Source organism: Zalophus californianus, chromosome 7 (genome assembly GCF_009762305.2).
Source record: "Zalophus californianus isolate mZalCal1 chromosome 7, mZalCal1.pri.v2, whole genome shotgun sequence".
Taxonomy (NCBI): Eukaryota; Metazoa; Chordata; class Mammalia; order Carnivora; family Otariidae; genus Zalophus; species Zalophus californianus.
The window spans coordinates 53,463,616-53,485,326 of NC_045601.1; the positions used below are offsets into that span (position 1 = coordinate 53,463,616).

General features: G+C 46.1%; 1 protein-coding gene and 1 pseudogene across 1 annotated transcript in view; one reads left to right on the plus strand and one right to left on the minus strand.

Moving 5' to 3' along the window:
• LOC113927334 (sine oculis binding protein homolog) overlaps positions 1-21,711 on the minus strand; it is a 158,474-nt gene that overhangs the window by 30,961 nt on the left and 105,802 nt on the right. The gene's annotated exons all lie outside the window — the stretch shown is intronic.
• On the plus strand, positions 20,703-20,812 carry LOC113928205 (annotated as a pseudogene).

A 21,711-nucleotide genomic window follows, 5' to 3' on the forward strand; every position in this document is an offset into this window, starting at 1 on the left:
TTACTGAAGTTTTGCCTCTCTTCCCTACCTCATAATTTAAATTTTTCTTGATGAGAACCTTAAATCTCTAAATACATCCTTCCCAATCCTCATTCAATGCCCCAGGCTTTTACTCTTCACTTGGGAAGCAGCATGGTTTGGTGAGGAAAGTGGTGAGCTAAGAATCAGAAGACCCATGTCCTGCCCACCCTGTAACTTTGGGTCATATTTCTGCACCCTTGGGCCCTCTATCTCCCTTCAAGTTCTGCTGTGAGGATCAAAACAAATAGTGCAAATGGAAGCATTCTGAAAAACATAAAGTGTCATATAAGTATAGATATTTTAATTTCATGATTATAGATATATAAGAACCACACTTAGATGTATAAAACAAATCACAGAGCCAACTGGTCTACCTACACTCTACGCTCATTTACCCGTATTCTTCTATTAAACCTCAGTTATAAAAACAAAGAGAAAATCCACCACTATGAATTTTCCTGTGATGTGTACTTCAAAGTAAAAAAGCACGCCACAAAAATAAAGCCCAGAAACCGAAATCAACAAAACACTTGACCCCCAAATCCTCCACTCTTTCCAATGGCTTGTGGAGTGTTTGACAGAAACGTAATTGCAGTAATGAGGAGGTTTGCGGGCCAGGTTGTGGTCTTAGGCTCACTGCGGATGTTTTAGCCCTAGGCTCAGCTTCAGGCCAGCACCAGTCGCCTGGGCCAGAGTCACCGATGGAATCCCTTATGCTTAGTCACACACAAATGTGATATTTATGGCATCTGGTGCACAATGCTGCAAATTCAAAAGGCCTAGGACACTGGGCTTACAAACTTGGGGAAAAGAAATAATTTAGGTTGCCTATTGTCTTGTCTTTTTAGTTAATTAAAACCTGTGAGAACACCCACTTGGTGGCAGTTTCTTAAGTATCTAAGAGGCATGCGCTGAGCTGCTTCTGATTCTGGATCTACATGTTGGTTCCTTTGTCTCTAAAAAGCTTCCTGGATGTTTGTGGACGGTTGTTTTGCCTGGTTCTCTTCCATCTTTGTTCCATGAATTTAGCCATCCTGCCTCACCACCCACCTGGCTGAAAGCCAAAACTCTACCAAAGCCAGATTCTCCACTGACAATCCCTCGTATAACTCCGTTCTCATAAGCAAATCCTGGGTTAGCCCAACCCAATCCTCTCATCCAGGTTTAACACCTGAAGTGCTAAATGGTATGAAGCAGGACAGCCTGGGACAAAGATATGTGTTCCTATATGTTGAAACATACCTGTTATTCATATAAGTCCTTTCTCCCAGTAAATTCAACTGACTCAATAGACACTACCACAATATCATTCACTAGAAGTCTGCAAAGAGACAAGCAGCCAGGGGCGCCTGGGTGGTGCAGCTGGTTAAACATCCAACTCTTGGTTTTGGCTCAGGTCCTCATGACAGGGTTGTGAGATCGAGCCTCGCATTGGGCTGTGCTCAGTGTGAATCTGCTGGGGACTCTCTCCCTGCCCCTCCCACTTGTGCTCTCTCTCGAATAAATAAATAAATCTTAAAGAAAAAAGAGAGAGAGACAAGTGGCCAGATAATATGTTTTATTTTAGAGATAAATTAAGACTAGCAACAATTATGTATCAATTGTCAGTGTTTCGATATCTCATAATGCCTGCATAACTAACTACATCATTCTTTGGTTTACTCTGACGAAGAAAATGAAATAGGGAGGAATACTTCCATTTTGAGCCGTTGTACAACTGGACTCTTGGCTCCTGGGTGAAGAGAAATGAGCATGACAGAGCTACCTAATTCAAACAGCCTGTGCAATGGGCCTCTGATCTGGTAAGATACAAAAGATAGGCATATTTGGGGGGTAATCTGAATGCATGAGGCCAGGCCTCTCTTCTAGTACTTAGTATGTCAGAGTGAAATAAAAGGCATTACTGAGTATATTCTGCCACATCAAGGCTTGCACGTGGTACCGACTAGCACGTGCAGAAATTGGGAAAAACAGGAAAGGAAAGGAGGAGGAGGAAGAAAAGAACTGTGTATTAACTAGCCTTGTATCAGAATGGAACCCACGAGATGCCAAGGGCCTGCTATGGCCATAGTCCTGCTGCTTCCTTGGCCACAACTCACTGGCCCCAAGGACACCTCAAGACCTTGGTCTGGCTCTGCCTAACAGGGACAGAGTAATCCAACAAACCAATTAGGTATTCCTTCCTCGGGAAGGCAGGAATTAAAATAACTCCAAGAGGCTAAGTAGTGGTGGGGAGAATGCTTATGCGAATAAAGCCAGAGGACTACCGAGGATGGGTAGTAAGCAGGAGCCAAGGAACAGGAGAGGTCACAAGGTGGAGTGGGGAAAAGAGGGCTGACGTGGCAGGAGAAGTCAAGTGTCCAGGAGTTGCAAGTCCTTAAAGGCCAAGTGCTAAAGCAGGAAGCAATGATGCTTGCACCCGGGGGGCAGTAAGGCAGCCCATCTGCCCACTTATTACTACTGTGGGGTGGTCTTTGCTTCCAGAACAACTGCCCAGGCTCCATGAGGATAAGCAGCAGTGGCTACCCCCGTCTCGCCTATTTCCTTGGGCTTCTTTATAGTGAGGCTCTATGACTTTAAGGAGACCAAGGATCTAGCGCAGCTTTATATACTTTCTCTGATTTAATCCTTACTACAACTCGGTCAAGTATCACTCTCTATGGAAGGATGAGGAAAACCTAGGAAGGGGTAGTGACTTCAGAGTCCTTGAATGATCCGCATGATACTTGCCCCTGTGATGAAGAAGCTCTCTGCAGTACATTACCACTGGGTACCCTGCTGTGGGTGTGGGCTGCCCAGGGGCAGCCTCAGCCCACGGAAGCAGGAAGTTGACCCCAGGGCATGCCTCTTACATATGACTCTGGACACCAGCACTATATCAGAGGGTCACCACAGGAAGGAATTGTGACTGTCACATCAGGTCCTTGCTTGTTCCTAAGCCCACTGCAACTGCCCCCTTCTCACTGACCATTCCTACCCCAACTTTCTATTGCCTATAGGGTATTCTGGGAAACTCTAGTCCCATCCATGTCCTGCTCCTGAAAAAGGATTCTATGGCCAAGTGAGTTTGAGAAATGCTGCATACTCTGTGCTCCTTTTGGAGAGTCTTAATGCATATTGCCATATTTAAGCCTCCTCTGAGAAGTTCTGCAGAAAAGAAACATGTTTAACTTCATTAATCCAGAGTTTCCTCAACTTTGCAAAAATAGAACTCTTTTTTTTTCTAGTAGAATCCTATAGAAAAACACTTTGGAAAATGCTACTTTAATGAATTGGCCGCATATAAGACAGGCAGGAAACCTAGGCCTTACCACTGAAGTCTCTGTGGTGCTGGGTCTGAGTCTCATGGAACTTTCGTGCCCCCAGTGTACTGTCCTGCACATGGGGAGGGTTCCCACGCAACTGTTGGTTGTCAACCAAACCATACAAGGGAAAGGTGATTTCCCACGCCTGCGCCCTTCTGCCTGTCAGCAGGCTCCGTCCTGCCAGGAGTCAAAGTTATGCAGCCCCTTGTTGCACTTTTCTCAGGCCTCATCAGCTTCCTGTGCTCCCCCAGGCCTAGATGCTATTACATTTCAGCCTGTGGTTTCAGCTTCTGCAGTCACTACAAACTCAATTTCTGTCCTCTCAGTTCAGCTACCCCACAGAGCCCACAAGCCCGGCAGGATGTCATGAATACCGTTACCTGCCATGTGACCCTTCCAAACCCCGAGGCTCCACCCAAGAGCGATCTGGGTCACACCACTGCCTTTCCTGCATGACAGATGAACGCATGAGCATCTCATGGACAAGCCACCACAGTCGAGGTGGCCAACTCTTCAAGCACAACAACAAACAGCATGTCAGTATTTTCATACGTACACACAAAAGAGGGTCTTACCAGTCATGCTGAACACAAATATAAAACCAGGATATACTCCCCCCTCCACCAGCCTGGCTGGCACACTGATTTTGAAGTAAATGCGATTGGTCCATAAGCATTTATTCTACTCCAAGTCCTATCAGTCAGTTTATCTCTTCCTTGGGCCATTCTCTGCCACAGGCCTCCGGGCAAAGTCACCCTTATCATGAGTGAGTGACACAAGTGTCCCAAAGGGCCTTAAGAACCGCAGTCTCCAAGGGAAAAATGAGTGATTAACTATCCCTGGCCTAAGTAGATTCTTCTAATCAGACACCTGCCTCCTGTAACACATATTTCACAGCCTGATAAACCCAACGGCAGCATTGGACGGCCTGATACCATGGTTTCTAACAGGTAACCCAACTCTCTCAAGTTCCACCGGTTGGAAGCAAGGCGAATTCTTTTCTAAGTCCTCTTGACAGTATACAGTCACGTTAACCACCCATGTGACTAAAAAGGGTTGTGACAATTATCTAAGGAGAAAGCATGCCGCTACCTAAGCCTCCATATCCCTGTTGCTAGAGACTTTAAGAGAACACAGGCCTGGCCCTGTGATAGTCACAGTGAGCCGTGGAGTGAGCAGGCTAATTGAGCTTTTTGCTGAGCACCAGTGAGACGTGAGACATGAGTTTGGATTGGAATTCCATTATGAGTTTTTAATAATTAAACGCTACATGTTTGGAACCTCATTCTTCTGTATTACTTTTTAAATATTAATCTATTTACATGAGCTGGACTTCCTGCATCTTGACACGCAGTACCCGGGAATCACACTGAGACAGACAAGTGCGTTCCTAGCTTAAACCACCTCTGCTGCTCAGTAACAGTAAATGTGGCACTGGCCCCATCCTCTACCATAATTATCCCACCTTTTAGAAGGTGGCTTCCTCCGTCTTTCAGCACACTCACAATTTCCTCAGCATTACAATGACTTTTTAAACTAGCAAGAATCCAAATTAATCTTCTTTGGAGAGTTTTAGAACACCCCCCCCCCCCCGAGCTCTCCAGAAGGAGGGAGCCTGCCCTCCTCAGAACCAGGGTTAGGATATGGATGCGGAAGGTGTGTGAGCATTTCCTTGGATGTGACCCCACACTGTGATGAGACTCCAGCATAAAAATGCAAAAACAGGAGCACACATGAAAACCTCATTAAGGGCTAACCTTGCTTTACACAGTACCCTGAAGCCGACAAGGCTTCTCTCCAGGTGCCCGGCAGCCACTCTCCTTCTGGGCAAACACTCCCGGGGCTTTGGCTGTGTCCCCCTCTCCTCCCATTTCATCATCTCTGTCAGCAACTCCCAGGGGTGCCCCTCTCTCTGCTGCTGGGAGTCTCTGGCTCGGGTTTTGCTGCTCGTCCATCCTCTTCTAGCTCAAACCAGAACCTCCTTCTCAACTGCCTGATTGCAACGGTGGACGGCCTGAGGTCAGACTTCAGTGGAAGCGGGATTCTAAGCCAGGCAGGACAATTAAGGACCATCTAAATCCAAGGATGGGAGAACTGACACAGCAAGTGTCCACTGCTCTGGAGATTACGGACCCCACTGTTTCTGCAGTCAAGGCGATCATTGTCTGTACTCGGCCCCTTGCAGTGCATGCCATAGAACAGTCTCCAATTTGGTTTCGATTTGAGAATTTTATTCCCTTTTAAGACAAAGCCAGCAGCACAGAGCAGCCATGGACTATTTTAAAGAGTAAAACACCATTTCGCTTAATACAAAAGGATGGAGGATTCAAAGCAGCAAATTACATGGGAGATACCTTAACTACAGAACGAGGGCCCTCCCAGCTGCCCAGCTCTATGACCACAAAGTGCCTTCATACAGACACTCCCAGGAGATTAAACATAAAAATCTCTACCAGATGTCAGTATATTGTTTTACCTGTCAGGACCACTGAATGGCTCATGCAAAATACCTAAATGCAAATGTCCCTAATTAGTCTCACAAGGAAGCCTGGGTCCTGTGCACCCTCCAGACAAGGCATGGTACCAGCACGGCTGGTCCAGGAAGGCTGCAAGACCTACACAGTGACTGGTGGGCCCCAGAAGCTGGGAGCACCTTGGGAGAGCTGTCCATCCTAGAATGTGGAGGACAAGTCGGTTCCCAGTGTGCAGGGGAAATGCTCCAGAGGAAAAGAAGCGCTCCAGGCTTATTGAGGGTTCTGCCATGGCTGAGGCTGCCATCCCCCTCAACCAGCAGTGTTCAATTCTCCTTGGGGCAGGAGGCTCCTTTTCACCCAGAGTTTCAAGATCCATTCCCACCAGTCCCAGGAACGGACCTCGCCTCCTCTTCCCTCTCGAGGCAGGGCTAAAAGTGAGTGGAGAAATGGGAGAAACTGGGCACCTTACCCAACCCCGCATTCTCTCCAGAGCTGTCCTCTGATTGTCGTGTGCGGATTTCTCCTTTGGGAACACACCATCCCTTGAATAACTCTCCTGGTTTTAAGGGAAGCAAGCGCTTGTTATAGGTGGACAGAAGGTGTTCAGAAGGGGATCGCCCACTGAGCTTTTTGTGTTGTAAGACCAGAGGAAAGCAAAGGAAGTGAAGCTCTCTCCATTTCCCTGATCCCCAGAGGCCATGGTGCCCTCTACATTCTCTCGGCCCCTTTCACTCTGATTCTCAAGTGACTTGGAAAACAAAGCATAGCATTCCCTAGAGAATATCTAAAAGCTTCATAAACCCATTAATATTCGGTCTAAATCTTTCTCTGCTTAATTTCATTCCATGAGTCCTACTGTAATTATACCCTTGTCTTGATTAATAAATGGATGCCTTCCTTCTTTGGTGCTGACATCCTTCAGATACCTGAAGACCACGATCGTGCCAACCACCCAAATCCGCAGACCTCACTAGTGTGAGCCAAATACAGTAGGAAGATTGATAACACAGTCCCTGTGTGTACCTCAGACTCCGGCTGAATCTTTCCTGCTTTGTTAGCTCCCAAATCCTTATCTGTGGAGCAGCACCATTTTGAGTTTCCGAATTATCAGCCAAAAGGGGAAATGCCACTAGGTCAGAGCAGTACACAGTTATTAGAAGATATTCAAACTAATGCTCCCACTGAATCTGTAAACAGGAGACAAAAAATCCCCAAAGAGTAATTAAGTCTAAATATGTCAAAATTTTGATCAATGATGCTGAGTGACTTTTTTCTTTTTTTTTTTTAAAAGGAGAAGCATACTTTAAACAGTGAAAATGACAGATCACTATCAAATTCCCTTTAGATATTGGTTTTGTAATGCAGTGTTTAACAATTCAGCAACTTTTGGAAGTTCAAAGTCATGACACCTAGGAGTTGAACTGGCCCCAGAAAGTCATTTCATCGCACCTCCCAAGCAGTGCAGGGAGCCCTACTACAATATGCTCGGCTGGTCATCATCCGACTCAACGGTGATGAAGCTGACAATGGGGAGCTCACTACTTCACAAGGGTGCCCATCCTACTCTTGCTAGCAAACTGAGAAGAGGTCTGCCTTCCTGCAACTCCTCCCCATAGGTCTGGCCATCCCCCTCAGGTCCACTCAGCATGGCTGCATCCTGTCCACACAGCTGCCCTTCATATACCTGGCAGTGGGGGTATGTGCTCCTTTGGCCTTTTCATCCCAGGAGGGACGTCCTCAGTCACTTCTATTGTCCTTAAGGCAACCTGACTTCCAGACCATCACAGCCCAGAGTGCCTTCATCTCATCTCCGTTTCATTCTCAATATATGACACCCAGGGGAAGCACGACACCCTCCACGGCCACCCTCCACGGATGGGCAGAGCTGAGATTCCAGGAGACTACATGACGTGATTTTGTGGCTGCTGGAAAGATCTGCCTTCTTCTTCCTCAGCCATGACATTCTATCTTTAAAGATTTCTTTCGTTGGGTTTAAATATTCCATATCTAGGACTCCTCTGTTAAAAATCCAAATACCCCAGAAGGGGTAATATTTTATACCACCAGCAGCCAGTAGGAATTGATTTATTCAGCATCTTTGGACTGAGACCTGGATTCTAACCACGACTTTGTCATTTTCCAGCTGCAAAACCACAAGCAAGTCACATAAGCTCTCTGAATAGGGAGGAGTTAATCAGCTGAGAATAAGGTATCGGGGCCTGTAAATTCTTTTTTTTTTTTTTTTAAGATTTTATTTACTCATTTGACAGAGAGAGCGAGGGAGCACAAGCAGGGGGAGCGGCAGACAGAGGGAGAAGGAGAAGCAGGCTCCCCACTGAGCAGGGAGCCCGATGCAGGGCTCAATCCCAGGACCCTGGGATCATGACCTGAGCTGAAGGCAGACACTTAACTGACTGAGCCACCCAGGCACCCGGGGCCCATACATTCTTAAGACAACAGTCATCAAACATTAGCCGAGTATCTGTGAACTTAGAGCAAACACATTCTTTCTTCTCTCTTTTCTTCCCACTTACTACCTCTACAACTGTCAGGAAAAGAGACCTGATTTCTGCAGACAGGAATAGAGTGGGTCCTTGTTATCGCTAATATCAAGGCAGTTAAGGAGTGGCATAAGATACCTGCGTGAAACTTCAATCAACAACAACCCAATGGTTATGCATTTTTAATAAATGTTTTTCTGCCATCCCTCTGAAATATTTTGAGGTATCACCCTTGAAGCAAAGTCAAAGAGAATCCATAACCTGGACAGGTATTTTTCACCTGGGGTCAGTCCTAGAAGGACCCTTGAGAAGCTCTAAATATTGATCTCTGCAGGAGAAACAGCATGAGATGGATGAAGCTTGTGGTAGGGCACCCCCCACCCCAAGTGTCCTGAGCTCCTGCATGCAGACAGCTCTGGGGCTCTCGGTCAGGGTTTCTCCAACTTGAGTATACATCAGAATCACCTGGAGGGCTTATTATAACACAGATTCCAGATATCCGTACACCAACGTTCACTGCAGCATTATTCACAACAGCCAAAGGGTAGAAACAACCCAGTGTCCATCAACAGATGAGTGGATAAATAAAACGTGGCATATACATACAATGAAAAATTATTCGGCCATAAAAAGGAATGAAGTACTGATATATGCTACAACATGAATGAACCCCGGAAATGTCATGCAGATTGAAAGATGCCAGACACAAAAGGCCACATATTGTATGATTTCTTTTGTATGAAATATCTAGAATGGGCAAATCCATAAAGACAGAAAGTAGGTAGGAGGCTATCAGGGGATGGTAGGAGAGGGGAGTCAGGGGTTATTGTTTAACGATGAAAAGTTTCTGTTTGGAGTGATGTAAAAGTTTTGGAAACAGATAGTGGTGACGGTTGTACGACATTGAGAGCGACACGGAATCATACACCTAAAATGGTTAAAATGGCAAATGTTATGTTATGTATATTTTACCACAATATAGAAAAAAAATTTAACCCCCCAAATTCCTGGGGGTGCACCCAGGTCTGGGATGGGGTCCGGGAATTGCATTTCCAACAAGTTCCCAGGGGATGCTGATGTTGCTGGCCTGGGGACCACATCTTGAAACCACTACTGCAAGCCCAGAGAAGCGACACCAACCCTTCAGACTCTCTTCTCATCCTGCTTTGCTTTGTGGATTATCTAGAGAAACTCGAACTTCTGTGCATGCACAGCAATGTCAACACAGGCTAGAAATCATAAAACCAGCAGCGTCCAGGGCGACTTGAGGCTGTCAGTTCTGCCCTGTGGTTTTCTCCCTCTGTTTCCTCTCACTCAGTTTTGAGCCACCACTGACCAGTAGGAATGCCAATAATTAACACCAACTTCAGCAGGGTAGATGCAAGTCAGAAGGGGCTAGTGGGTGAGTGAAGAAGTTTATCTTCTGGGCCTTGTCCTCGGGAACCTTGCCCCACCCTGCAATCCACACTCGCCAATTTAGCAGTCAAGTGTTTTCAGATAGGACTTAGAAAAGTGCTTGCTTCTTAAAGTTTCAGAAGAACTTGAGTGCCAGCCTCTGCGATATTGATCTGGGCAAGATATTCATATGGGGCTCGGAGGATGTAATGCATATGTCTCATTTGGGGTCGAGTAAATGGCTGAAGAGCTCACATTTCTGGGATTCTCTTTTTTGACATTCTTGGGTTCACCTTGAGTTCACTGGTTTTCCCGATGGTATTACTTAACTTCTCCAAATTTAATATATTTTTATTCCTGCTCATTTGAGTGTTGTATTTCCACACAGGCATGCTTAATTGAGCAAAGTGTGCTGGACATTTTCCCTACAGAGGTAACACGGCACGGCTTTTTCACCCGGAAAGAACAGCATCCCCATCACTACCGTGGAATGGCCTGCCATCAGTGGCGGACATGTGAATATCCACAGTGACACAGGTGAACCTCAGGCCTGGCTGGGCAAGACCACACATGGTGCGGGTCCTCCCACTGGGCTGAGCGAAGCCGACTGCTTTCACTCAGCAAGCCGATAGAATGTTGGTTCCTTTCAATTTGCAGGGCTGTCATGTTTAAATATGAAAACGTTGCTTATAGCCAAATGTTAGGGACAACGGCCCGTGGCGCCGATCACCTTTGCTCTCTTACTCCTGCTAAAAATAAGTCTGCTTTCTCTGGATTCCTTCAAACTCCACATCTGCAGGAAGTTTTTGTTGCTCTTGCTGGCCCTTCTCTTTCTTTCCCCGAAGATTACAGTTCTTTGGCCCCACCAGGGACCCCCCTTCTCTCCCCTTCCTGGGAGAACGGCATTCTGAACAATAATAAACACGCTGGGCTCAGACAATCCCACAAAGGCATCTCATCGGGTCTCAGTTGTTATCACAGGCCCCTGCCTCCTAAGTCTTTAGTGAAGAGAGAACTGGGGTAGCTACAAGGGGCAGAATCATTTGACCAGAAGTGAAAGACGAGCCCAATGGGATTAGCTGGGCAGGATGAAGACGCAAAACCCGAGGGCGAGCCTTCTGTGTTTGGGACACACTTGGCAGCCACATCTGCACCAGCCAAGCAGATAGCCTGCTCCCTCCCGGGCTGGAATAATTTTGTTTTCCAGGTATGAAATGCACACCTAGCACATGGTAACCACAGTGATGATGCATTCTGAGCACATGTTCAACTCCTCTTAAGGCAAGTATTCAATTGCCTTTATTATTCTCTCTTCCTTTGCCCATGGTGTGAGCGAGCAAGCGAGTGGGGGGCAGGGAGGCAGAGGGGGCAGAGAGGGAGATGGGGGAGGCGTTGAAACAAATGGCATAGGTGCTTTAGGTGTTCTCAGAATCAGCCGGAAGATCTTGTTTGGAACAGGACCTGAACGCCTGGAATCACTCAAGGAGCTTTCTTGCTAGCCCGACTCTCAGGGATGCTGATTCAGGTTATCTACAGCGAGCGGAGCCTCCCTGAGCACTGTGTGCAGCCATGTGGCACCTGTCGGAGCCTCCTGAGCAAAGGCCACGGGTTGGCTCCCGGGTCTCCTGGCTGCTCAGGTAGGCTGTGTCCTTCTTCCCCAGTCCACTCTTCCTCACTCCCAGCTGCCTCTGCGGGCCAGTCACCTCTGATGCACCCTCCTCTTCAGGAGCTATCAAGGATTCTAGCTATGAAACGTCTGACAAGAGACAGTCTGGAGAAGTGTTATGGCTCCTTCTCCCCCAGAAAGGAAGATGGGCCAGCTCTGCAGTCCTGGCCCCGCTGTCATGCTCCAAAGGGCCCCAGGCAGCTTTCCCCCTTCTGTGGGAAGGGAAGCCTTTGTCTCATTCTCCTTCTGCCCCCAGCTTTGGCTAAGTGCCTGACACATGGTAGGTGCTTGATAGAGGTTTGCCAGAGTATCGAGTGCTTTCTCGGTTTTCCCCGGAGCTCACAGCCTATGTGGCAGTACAGGTGAACTCCATTTGGGAGAGGAAATGTGACTAAGAAGCGATGTCTGTCAATGAATTCCTATGAAGTGAGCCTCTGTGAGCCCCAGCTTGGCTTATGGAAACTGGAGATTTGTGTCTATGGCGGGGTCCTCATAGAACTGGAAACCCTTGGCCAGGAATGGCTCAAAGAGTGCCAGATGATCGAGACCTGGAACACTGGGCAGCATTTTAAGATCATGACCGCAGTGGCAAGTCCTGACTTAGTGTTTCCCTCCCAATTTAATCCTCTCTAGGAATGGTGATGATGTGCGGGGTTCAAGGCTTCCCCACCAGGCCTTCCCAGAATCCATGTCCTCCTCTTTCTACCTGTGATTCTTAATGCCTAATGGAGCCAGGTGGCACCAGGGTTGCTGATGCCATGCACTACTCCAACCTGAAAACTCCTCAGGATCAAGGACAGAGGTCCCGGGGAATATATCATCTACCTTTGTGTTAAATACAGATTCCATACTAAAGTGGATCTATGACAAGGCATCTCCGCCTTGTGCTCCACAGTTGTTCCGTAATTTCTCTCTACCATCCATACACACTAATGTACTCATAATATTTGCTCAGGAAGAGGATGTGTAGCCTAACAGTCTACATCTTGGGGCTTTTCTTATCTATAAGAGCTATTACTATAAAATCCAGTTTCCTTTAACAGCCTAGGCACACAGCTCTAGAGTGGTGACCTTCAACGTGGAGTGGGGTACCCCAGCAGGTACAAACATGATCCACTGATATCATGGAAGAAAATCTTAGGACATCTATTGTTTTTTAATTTGGGGGTTTTTTTTGTTTGTGTGTTTACTGGTAAGATGTGTAATCAATAACCTGCTGAAATCACAGGTCTAAGCGACACAGTCAGCCTTCACTTTTCATGAAACTGAATAGCTGGGGGAGGGGAGGGCAGGAAGGAGTGGGGTAAGGAACATGTTTGAGGATACTCCCTAGGTTTCTCTTTGGAAAAGGAGATGAAGACCAGATCAAAGGTGATGGATACCCCTTGTTTCTGTGTCTGCCTTGAGAGCTCTCTGACGTCAAATCTCAAAGACCCACCTGATTCCCTCTCCCGCGTCAGATGTGATCTGTTCTTCTCTGGGACCCCTCTTTGCCACTTCTTCCCTTGCTCAAAGCTCACTGTAATTTCCGATGTCACTTCAGTTTTTGTCCTGTCCGTTCCAGGCTCTCAGCTCTTTGAGGACAGCACTTATCTCTTAAGCTATCTCCCGAAGACCTTGCACCTTCGTATCTGATGGAGAACTCTTGGAAACATAATAAAGCTTTCATTTAAAAAAAGATGACCTTGTCTACAATGAGGTCACTGGGCACTAGTCAGTGTTTTCCTGGCTTTGAATTCTATAGTCAGTGAAAGCTCAAAAACAGATTTTAGGCTTGCCACCTTATGTCAGTCCCCTGAATTATTTCTGCCTAAAGACTTTTTAAAAATTACTATTTATTGTCACTGCCATTTCATTTATAAAAAAAGGAAAGAAAAAGGACATTTTAATACCACACAGCTAGAAATGATATAGTCTCAGCAAGAAAAGATCATCCTTCCCGAGAAAGGACTCTGGGACCTTATGCTGCCACATAAAATATTTTTATAACGTCCTTACTCATCATGCCCTAGTCCACAGTTCACCACTTAGGAACCTCTGAGGAGAAGGGAGGCAACAACGCAAAAACTCCAATCAAATCACTGACGGCATTTTGCTCCCCACCTGGGTGGTCAAGGGAGAGATAAGCCCCTTGTCTGAATGGAACCACGATGTGGAAGGTGTAAGATGTTTGCGCCACCTTGTCTTCATCCGTCTGTCTGCCCATTGGTTATATCTTTCAGGGCCCAGAGCCCCAGCAAACAAAACCCAAAACGTCAATCCAAGGCTTTTACCTTCGATAACAGCAAAACCCAAAGAAAATAACACCTAATGGAATTTCAAGTGAGCATGTGGCCTAACCTTTCTACTTGAGTAGCCCCTCAAGTCACAGCATATATAAGAGACACAGGGTCTCTTACACCTGGTCAGGGGGCAAAGCTCCCTATAGATCCCCATGAAATATTGATACGGTTAATTCTAACATTTGGACTAAAAACAATGTATACCCAGAAAATGACTATGTTGATGGTACTACATATAGGTAATCAAGAAAACCCCACCTCCAGCCACAGACTGCCCACATGCACACAAAGGGCTTGAACCACACATGATCAGCTCTTCCTAAGTTCTTCAGTATTTATTTGTTTTTGCCTATTGTTTCTTCACTTTGTCAGGTGTTAGCACATGCTGCCACAATAGGTACCAGACACCAAAGGCTTAAGAAAAATTAGGACGGAAACTCTGAAATGGAAAAAAATTATATTCATTAACTTAATGTTTTTCTGCAATAATGCCAGTATTTGACATGAACAGCAGAACATGAGGGTCCAGCTGGAGGTACATCAGTGTTCCTTGGGAGCATAATGATAACAGGCCAGAATAGTTTACATTGGGTCTGTCCCAGAAATTCCAGGTGGCCACAGACATGATCTTTTAAATGAACTGTCCATTTCCTATTGTGCAATAAATTGTCGCCAATTGCCTGAAAAATATCAGGACACTTGATCTGACCAATATTTATTCTGCCATGTGTAGGGAGTATAAGACAGACTGGGAAGTACAGCTGGAGCCCCAAGTCATCTTGATGATTTATAATGACAACTGGCAGAACATCTGAAGCCAGGTATCCTGCAGAATGTACAGTAGCCATATCAATAGCATCATCCAGAGCACATCCCTGGGGCCGGACTTAAGGTCAAATGCTCGCTCGCCCCAATCCCTTGCCATATACAGGGACTTCTCCCCAGTCCCCTTTCTTGGTGTAGACAATAGACTCTGTCCCCACACTGTGAGAAACCCAAGGCCTCCCCACCTGCCATGTGCTAAGCTCCCTCACTTGTTCAATGCACATGGTGGGAGGGGTGGGAGGAACGAGGGTAGTGATCAGCCCCAAGCTGGGCGCCACTGTAGGCAGCTGCTCTGAAGTCATGGCGCTGGGGTTGCCCTGGCCACCCTTCCCATCGTGCATGGTCATCTGCCTGAGCAAAGAGAGGCCAGCCAAGTCCAGCCTCTTCTGGTCCTGCAGGCAGAAAGCAAGGGGGGTGGATCCTGGTGCAAAGGCCAGACCCCCATCCTTTACCCGACCCAGCCTGTGGACCCCACCCCACCCCGCCACCACCTACGCCACCTCCGCCACCTCCCTTAAGGCAAGCTGTGAGGTAAGGACCCTCTCCTTTTGTTCTAGGGATTAATCAATGAAGCCCAAATTCCAAGCACCAGGAGGCAATTTGGGATTTAGTATCCCTTCAGCTGCCTCACATTTTCTTTCTAAATTGGAGCTCTAATAAGACTCAGACTTCAAATACACAGAGGCGGTAAAGCAGCAGGCTGCACTTCCTGAGGAGCTTCGTTCGCTTGTGGCTGCGGCCCCCATGGTCTCCATGGCACACCCACCTTCACTGTCCCCAGCCTGCTCCTGCTGGATACTCCCAGCAACATTCTCTCTTAGCTGTGGGTAAGAATTCTACCTGTTGTAAACTTCTTGATGGCTGTGAGAGAGATTCTTGCGGCATGGGGGAGGAGCCTGGAGTGTGCATGTGCTGAGCATGTCACGGGCATGTGTCCTATAATGATGAGGAGCCTGCTGAAGCAGACACAAATTTACAGGATAAAAATCCAGCATCATACTCTAACCCAGAGCTTCTTCAATTTCAGTGTGCACATGAATCCCCTGGGGATCTTTTTAAAATGCAGGGTTTAATTCAGTATGGCTTCATTCCTACCAGGGGCCCAGGTGGGGTCCCCACTGATGGAGGGTGGGCCACATTTTAAGTAGTGACGGGCCATAGGCAAGTTGGGGTTGGAGGGTCAGCCCAAAGTCTAGGGGACCATATCTTCTGAACCCCAAGCCAGGGCACACGGCCTGAGGAAAGATTTGGGTTTGCTTCCTGGAACCAGGGGCAGTCTGGGAACCATACCAGGATGCTGAAGCTTTGCACTTCCAAGAATATTCTCAGGGATTGGGGCTAGTGGTTCATCTCCCGAGGACACACTGTCTATAAGCTGGACCCAATAAAGCTGCTATTGCAATCAGATCACTTTTGTTTTCTCCCAGACCACTGGAGAGAAATGTTAATGCACTGATTTTGCAAAGTTACGGTTTTGTCCTATATATTTTCCTCAGCTTTAATGAGAAGCCTTCGAGATTTAGCCATGGCGGGATAATCTCTGGTAGGAGAAAGGCAGCTAATGGAGCAAAGAGGCAGTGACTCCTGAGCTTCACCACCTCTGGGGTTCCCCTGCAGCCCACTGGCCCCACATGGCTCTGCAGCTGCCTAGTGTTTAACACTCCGGGACAAGCATCAGCCCTCCTTTGACTTGCTGTATTCCCACTGGGACTTCAAAAAAGTTATTGTAGTATATAACATATGAGATCGAAAGGGAAATGTACCCAGAGAATACAGGGAGCCTAAAGCTTGCCTGGCGGATGGCTGGACTGTTCAGGAGAAAAAGTTGAGGGAAACTGAGCAGGTGGGCGTGAGCCAGCAGAGAGGTGAGAGAAGGAAGTGGGAAAAGGGGAGGATGGCTCTGAGCGGGCTGACAGACGACTAGAACCTGCATGGAAATTCGGCCAGAGAGAAATTCCTGGTGACCTAAGAACTTTTATGAACTGGAATGTCATTTTTAAGCTTTTCACAGTACTGTGATTTAAAAGCCCTTTACTAACTTGAACCTTCAGGAAAAGTTGCTGTATTCACCCATACATGCATGCAAGGAAACACACACACACACACACACACCCACACACACCCACACACACCCCCCCCCCCCACACACACACACACTGGAGTCTGGCTCGAGAATCTAAAACATCAAACTGACGGGCCCCAAAATGTTGGCACAATCTGCAGGCCTGGATCCAGACACAGGACCCAACTTCAAGGCCAACTTGGAGGGAGTTATTAGACCACATATCGCTAGGTGTCGCCCTCCTAGGCACACTGTGGTGAAAGCAGAGAGAACAAGTCTATCCCCTGCCCACATCCTTCTGGATTCTGGAGGACAGGAGGTGGGAAGGGGAGACAGGGGGCAACTGGGGCTTGGGTTTGAGTCGGGGTGGAGATGTGGGGTTGAGTTTAGAAATCTGAGATGCCACTCCCTTCATAAGCGGAGTGGCCAGGTCTCCAGAACAGGATGAACAGGGAAATAAACATATCATAAAACAATCACTGCAGCATGCATAAACAAGAATTACCCAAATTCAGTAGGAAAGGACTCAGTTCACAGGCCAAGGCTGCTGTATTTGCTAACAAGCACCCAAAAACAACAAAATCAGCAAGCAAACGGCAAAGGGCTTCTTATGGAAATCCAGAAACTGTCAATCCCGCTTAGACAGCTCGATTATTTGTGAACCTGTTTATGACTTTATATTTCATATGTGTATTTATAGATAGCAAAAACTACTCCCAGCTCATACAATGGGGATTAAATAGGTCAATAATTCGTGGTGTTTTAAAACGAGTGACACTATTTCCAAAAGCTGGGCACCTGAACCCATTTGTAGACCAGTGATTTATGAAAACTGACAAGTGTGAAATTGGGAAGATGGTGCAAATCCTGGGACATGTGGTCATCACTCTGATGGCTAAGGTGCCTATGTCTGCCTATGTGTATGATGCTCCTAACAAAGGACGTCCTCAAATACAGTCCTGAATCCCAGCCCAGCAAATAAGGAAACTTTCCTGTGGCAATTCAATTTGCTCAATCCAAAACTTATCTCCTTACCCTCCAGTTTTCAAGAAATTATTACAGGGGTGGGGGGGGTTACTCTAGACCCCCAAAGCATGAGAGCCACAGGCCTCCTCTTCCTTCTGGCCCTGCTTTCCCAGAAACTCGCAATGAGACCACACGGCATCTCACAGCTCTGGGTGAAGGGGACCGGGGTGGACATACCGGCTTGGGACATCTCCCTGGGCACAGAGGTTTCCTTCATGCTCCCAAAGCACTTTTTTCAGGCTTCTATTACGTGGTACTCAAGTTGCTTTTGAGACAGTTTTCCACTGTGTTTTAAAAGCCAGCCCTGGCATGTCTATAAACATCAGTTCATATTCCTGGAATAAATCTTTTTTGTGTTCCGTCCTACTACCCACAGGGGTACAGATGGCATGTTTTATGTGGTGGCCACTATTTACAGTTCAACTCCATGGAGGCCCATGAGATGCCACAAATGGAGCCCACACAGGAAGACAGCCCTTTGGGCAGAGACATTTGTCCCGACAGGCCAGGAATGCCAGGAAGGGACACACCCTGAAAGTACACGGGGAGCCCCTGTCGCTAACATACATTCTCCATTCAGGGTCAGGGGCGGGGTCCGGGGCATCCCCGGGAGACACACAGAGACGCAGGCTTTGCCCAAGTGACTGCAGGGTGTGCTCGGCCAATGGCTGTAAGGGTGGTGGTGGGGGGGGGAACAGCACACACAAAATGCCCAAAATTGGCCGTAGAGTTAAAAACATCAACAAAGCAAATCCTTCCCTACCAAGAAGGCTCGCCACAATCATTTGCATGTTCATGAGCATCTGCTAGCTGAGTATCAAAGTATCCTTCTTTCTATTCTGATGGACAGCCATTAATCACAGTAGATGTGACCTTGTCAGCACCTCAATGACTGAATAATAGAAGCAGGGTTTTTGCGTGGGGGAGGAGAGGGGGAAAGGGAGAGGAAGCACTTCACTCCGAAGAATCCTCTGAAGAAGCCACTGCTGTCTCTGTCTCAGACTAAGATAGCATTTGCCGAAAATGTCAACAGATTGCTTCTTGAGTTGGAGTTGTGCAGACATCAAAAGCTTATTTTAACAGGGCATTTTGCTTAAAATCACTTGGTTAGTTTAGGCATTTAGAATGCCTCTTAGTATATAATTTGGATCAAGAAGTTCTTGTTGAGTTTGACTGATTTAGCATAAATCAGAAGGACATACTGGAATAGACTCTTCACATAACCAGAGCCTTTAGGCCATTAATGTAGTAAAATTTGCTCTTTGTGGCGAATTTTTAATGGGGTCTTTCTTTTTCTTTCTTTCTTTCTTTCTTTCTTTCTTTTTTTTTTTTTAACGCAGATTAGTTGTTATGCAGAGACTTAGTGCTCCTGCACGGGGATCAGTTCCAGACTTTGGTTTGATTTGAAACAAGCCTAGCAAATTTGCCTGAATGTAATTTCAAAAGGTTTTCCTATTTCTCTCATCAAGAGATTGAAGGAAGGTGAAAAGCAAGTCACTATTTGAGTTCAAATGATGCTGCTCTGATTTTTCACAAGTATTTGGAATGACTGAGTGGACGACCACTACCCCTCCAAAACGCTGCAATAGCTCGCGAGGACCGGGTCTCGGGGAGCTAATTTCAAAATGCAGATTACTTATACTTGCAGATAAAGTCTCTTTCTTCCATTTTTACTTTTCATTCAGTCTTTCTCTTTCACGTTCTCTCTCCATATCACGTTGAATAGATGTGACTCAAAAAGTTAATGGCAATTGTGCTCATCTTAATTTAGCAAAGAGAGAGAAAGAGCAAGAGAGAAATGAGTATAATTTGCAGATCTGAGCGCAGGTCATTACAGGTGTGTTATATTAGTGTATTCATGAGCCTCCCGGGACAGGCATGCTGAGATATCCAATAACTTTCTTAATGTGTAATTACACACCATCGGACTATAATTGATTAATTGAAAAGAGAATGTAGGCAGATGTGAGGGCAAGACTTCTGCTGCTCATTAAATGAATATGTCCTTGCTTCTCTTTAATAAGTGGAACTACTCAAAAGCAATTAAGTCAGTAGTGAAATTCATTAAATTTTAAGTAATTATTGGTATTACATTCTGTAATAAAATCCAAGACTTTGCATAGTTCTATTTCAAAAAGAAGTATGACAATTCTGTGGGACCAATGCAGCAGAATGAGGGTTCCAGAGAAAACTACACCTTGGACCCACTGACATTTTGTGTGAAAATCACCTGAGAGAAAAAGAGAAAGAAATGGGGGTTGTGGGTGGGGAAAGGCATTCTGGAACCTCTGCTGACTCTCCTGGACTAGCCAGAATGAGTGTGTCCCTTAACCCTAGGAATGTAGTGGTGTTTCCGAAGTCATTCTTTCACTTAAAATCTTAATCTACAGAGTTCTAAGGGAATGGAAAAAAATACCTGTTTTTCACTCTAATGCCTTCAGTACTCCATTTGCTATCTTCTCTAGTAGTTAAATTCAAACATAAACATGAATTATAGGGAGTTAAATGTGATTTGGAGAAAATTCTTTCCAGGCTCTACTCTTTCATTTGGGAAACAAACCTGAGCTTTTGGGGTTGGAGGGAGAGGTTGAGGTATGCCATAGCTTAGGGAGTGGCCACAGATAGTCCTCAGAACCTGTAAGTGGCTTCCACACCTTCTGCCCCTGTTCATTCTGCCCAGGCAACTGGACAACTCAGAAATGTGTCAGACAGGAACTCAACTCAGCCAATGCACGGCATTCCAGACATTCCTGACAACTCCCCAGACACAGGGGAGAACTTGGCGTCTGGGCCGGCTGTGGAAAAGTGCCAAGTGGGAGCCACACTAGTACGGTTTGTTCATTCATTCCTACATTTAGTATTTCTTGAGCACCTAGTCAAAAAGATGACTTTATAGCAGTCTCTATCAGTATCGTATATACATAATATAAAGTAAACGTAGAAAGATCTTGTAAAGTGAGGGGTGGAATCCTGTAAAAATGTAGTCCATTTCGTACCCATGCAGTGATCTGGTGCCCTGCACATAGTAGGCACTCAACACAAGCTTGCTGACCGAACGATGGAAGAAATCCACGATGTGGGCCGTGAAGAAAGCATGCTAGTGTGTGGCACTTGCATACAATTCTCTATTTAATTTTTGGAAACAAAGACTATACTTTCAGGGATCATTTCTATAGTTCATTAATTTTTGGAAACAGTTCACATCAGGCATGTTAACGCTTAGCCAGGATAAGCCAAAGAGATGGTGATGATGGCTACTGAGAGTGAAGGAGAACTGATTCCAGAACCTTCATCTACTCCCAGGCTTCTGCTCTAACCATCAGCATCCTTAATAGTCCTGTCCAATTCTTTCTTGCAATAGAAAACTGAAAATGTAAACCTACGTATTGTGGTCATTTTTTTAGGAGAACTGATTCCAGAACCTTCATCTACTCCCAGGCTTCTGCTCTAACCATCAGCATCCTTAATAGTCCTGTCCAATTCTTTCTTGCAATAGAAAACTGAAAATGTAAACCTACGTATTGTGGTCATTTTTTTAAAAAACGGTAGATTCAACCACATTTTTTTAAAACTTGTACTTCCAAATCTAAATATAACTGTGTGTGGTTAGTTGCACAATTTAAAAAGATGGGATTGTACTTTTATTGTCTGCTGGGGCTGACACTTTGAGGATGTTGAGAACCAGTCTCCTACATACAAGGCTGCAAGGCTGCAAGGCTGCCGGTCCCCATCATGGACCCTGTGAGAATCATCTCCACAGCCGACTGACTAGACGCAGAGAGAGAGAGAGAGAGCAGGGAGATATGTGACTCACCATTCCCAGCGGGAGGGAGAAAAGCATTTTATGTATACCCTCATTTCTGTTGGAAGAAAAAAATTCCAATCCTCACACACACTGTAATTTTAGAAAGCAAAACTCAAACTAAAACTAAATGGGACTAACTAGGTATATTAGGCTCAGAAAGAAAAAAAAAACCAGGGGACAAGGAAAAACATTAGGTCTCATTTTCTGTTTGCATGTTTTTCTGTTGTAACGGGCAATTTATTGTCCCACAGCTCATTTTAATCTTGAACGTGACCTTGATAATCTGTGTAGGGGCAGCCCAACTATTTCAAAGAGAAGTTCTAGCCCAGGGAACATGCTCTCCAGCTTT